The following is a 3,533-nucleotide window of genomic DNA, read 5'->3' on the forward strand; positions in this document are numbered from 1 at the left end:
CCTCTTCCCACATCAGGGGTTTCTCAGAAGCTGGCCCTCCCGCCCCTGCCACCCTCAGCTAGACGTAGGCTATCACAGAACCCTGGGCTCCCAGCCCTAAAACTCACTGCCTCCCCTAAGGGCCCCCCTCTAAGGAGGGTGTGGGGGAGCCCTGAGGGCTGCCTCTCTGCCAGTCAGCCACAGAGACCCTCCTCCTTTCACGAGGAAAAGACCTCCCCGAACCCCTAAAAATGTTTACAGTCTCTGCTGGTCCCCTCCGTGTAAATACCACTACCAGCCGTGCGTTATCCAGCCCGGCCCGGCCCGGCCCGGACGCTGCCATCTCTCTTCTGGGAGTTTAGACAATGTTTCCCTTGGATTTCTTCTCTCTTGATTTCTCCCTTTGCTTTGGGGGGTAATTGGGTATTGGGGAGGAGGGGCGTGGGGAGGGATAAAGGGGTTTATTACCTGGTCATTTTCTTTAGGAAGTTCTAGGGAAAAGAAGTGGGGTGGGGGTGGGAGTGGTACGGGGAGACTGGGGAGTCGGTTTCAGACACTTCTCTATGCTTAACTTATTTATTTATTGCATTTTACTTTTAAAGAGTTCGTCTTTTCTGTCTAAATAAAGAAAAAGGTTTAAAAGCATCAAATAAGAGTCTTGGAAGGTTGAGGGTGGGGTTTGTACACAGAGGGGGGGAATGAGGAGAGCGAGGCTGGGGAGGGAGAACTCCCAGGAAGGGCCAGCGTTCGCCTCTGAGCAGTGCCCAGGCCTTGAACACGCTCCGTGACCCCGTTCCTTCGCCCTTCCGGGGGGCTTCATTCTGCAGAGCGGGGCACCGAGGCAGAAAGCGGGTCAGCAGGTCTCTCCTGCATCCAGCCCTGTTCCTCCAAAGGCCGAGGACTTGCAGCCTCACACCCTGCCCTGCCCTGCCCTGCGCCAGCCAGTGGGGATACCGCGAGCTAACTGTACCCCCACCATTACTACGCGGTTACTTTTAATGTGTATTTCCTCGTTTAACCTCTCATCACCCGTGAGGCAGGAAATAATTTTACACACAGGGAACTGGAGGCTTTGGAGGGTAATGAACTTGCCCAGGGTCACAAAGCTGCAGGGGCTGAACCCAGCGTCAGACCCCCAAGCCCATGGTGCTCTCCTCTCACAGGTTCAGCCACCTGTCCTTCAACCTGAGCCAAGGACCCCAGGAGGCATCAAGCAGGCTGTAGCAGTGGCCCCAGCAGGCAGAAGGTGGACTCTATGAGCCCTGAGGTCCCTCCTGCTCCTAGGTTCCTCCATGACTGTTTTAGGGCTGGGGGCAGGGGCTCACACAGGTGGTCTTTCTGACGTCACGGCACATGGGCCATTGGCTTCTGGGCAGCTACCTGCTACCTCCCCTCATTATGTCACTGCTTATAAACTTGCTCACCTTCTGGCCTCAGCCCAGAGCTGTTCAGCGAGAGGACCAGTAACTCCCCACAACTCGCCCCCACCTCAGCCCATACTTTGGCCTTCTCTTAAAACACTGTCCCGAACCAAGGAAAGTTCCAAAGAGAAGCAACACGTGAAGTGCTATAGAGACCTGTCTGTGGACACTGTTTTAGGAAGAAGAGTGTCTTGGGTTAGTAGAGATCAGGCATGGGACCTCACTCAGCAGGAAGACAGGGTTCTTAGCCAAGTACACAGCATCTGAAATCTTAGAGATACGGGGTTCGTGTGTGTGTGTGCGCGAGCGCGCGCGTGTGGTCAGAGACGGGAAGAAGCGTGTGTAAGGAGGACAGCAGGAGGCGGCATCAACATTATGGATTTTCCCTTGCGCTGTCTCACTGTGGCCTTGCAATCGTTTCTGGGTCAGGGCAGAAAGATGGAAGGGGGATTTTAGCCCCAAAGGGCATCTCCCAGTGATTTACTGGCTGGGGGGTTCTCCCAGGATGCGGGGGCTGGCATATAACAAGACTGGGAAGTTCCCTCCCTCCCGGCATCCTCCTGGATCTCAGGCAGCCCGACACATGAGGACTGACTACATTTATGCTCGTAGCTGTGCCCCCTCCCGGCAAGGCTGTAGCCAGATTTTCTCTGGAGAAGCAGCAGATAATTAAGGTTGAGTGATGGCGATGAAGGAGACACAGAGGAGTCTTTTGGAGGAAACAAAACAGCTTTGGGACAGGGATTCTCTAGCTCCTTTGGCAGCAAGACGTAGGAGGCCGTCTGAGACAGAAAAGGAGGCTCCTAACTTGTTTCTTGTATCGACATTTTTCAGGCACGCTGGCTTCAAATATAGTAGGAAGGGTATACAGGAGGGATGGTTCTGTTAGCGACCGAAGTTCACTGACATCTCTTCTGAGCAGAAGAGGCCTTGGTAATAAAATGGGACAGCAGAACAAATAGGAAGTGATGACAATAGAGCCACCTCCTCACTTCAGACCAAGCAAAATGAACCTCAGCACCAGTTTCTTCTAATGATCAAGGGACTGCTCTACCGTTAGTGGCAGCATGAAGGGAAGAGGGAAGGAAAATAACTTCTTGAAGCAGAAGAGTGGAGCTGACAGGTTAATAGCAGGGACTGGGAGAAGCCTTCCAGTAATAGAAACGAAGACCTCAGTCAGGGCTCCGGTGATGAGCACGTGGTGGGGAGTTCTGGGTAATTTCTAAATCTAGAGTTTTAGGGCTTTGAGATGTACAAACGTCATGCAAGGTGTCCCATTTCCCTCGGGTCCACCCCCTGCGGTAGCTTGAGAGCCTCAGCCTCTCTTTCAGGGTTTGTCTTAATTCTCCTGCTAAGATTTCAAAGTGTTCACAGCCCTGGCTGCTCGTCCCTGTGGCTGAAGGAATCCCCGCCCATGAACCCTCACTCTCCTCCATACCTGAGCTGAGCAGCCCTGATCCAAGCTCCTGGTTCTTAGGAGGTTCTCATTCTCAGGCACCTTTTTTTTGTCGATGTCCCTCAGTCAGCTTCCTCCCTCTTGCTTCCCATAAATGGGGTTTCCTTCCAGAATGTTGCATCCTCTCATCTGCTTGATGAAAATGACTTCCAACTATGTGTCTCTAACCTAACGTTTCTCCTGAACCCAGTTCTGAGCACCTTCCCCCTCAGACTCCTCACGAGTAAGTAGCAGCACTATGCACCGCTGCAGCCACTTTGATTACATCGTCTGGTATCAAACCCAACTGCAAAGCACTGCCTCTCTCTCTAGAACGTGTTGCTGGGGGCGGGGGACTAAGATGTGTCCCCAGGACTCTGCCTGGGTCTACCTGCATGAGGTTGAGGGCAAGGAGTCCTGTGAGGCAACGTGGCTTTGTGCAGGCTGTACAATCAACTCGGAGATCTGAGGGAGAAGGAATATTCAAAGGAGCCACTGGACGCGTTAGACGAGGGGCCTCCCAGCTTCCCCTTTTCTTCCCCTTCCCCTTCGCCTGCCCTCCAAACACTGCCTCACTGGGGTAACTGGCTAACCACTCCTTCCCATTTTCAGAATGACCATTCTAACGCACATCTGAGGGTCCCTCTTCACTTCTTGTCACACAACCCGAAGGATTTGTAGTCTAGGAAACCAAAGAA

Source organism: Miniopterus natalensis, chromosome 19, assembly GCF_054644295.1.
Source record: "Miniopterus natalensis isolate mMinNat1 chromosome 19, mMinNat1.hap1, whole genome shotgun sequence".
NCBI lineage: Eukaryota > Metazoa > Chordata > Mammalia > Chiroptera > Miniopteridae > Miniopterus > Miniopterus natalensis.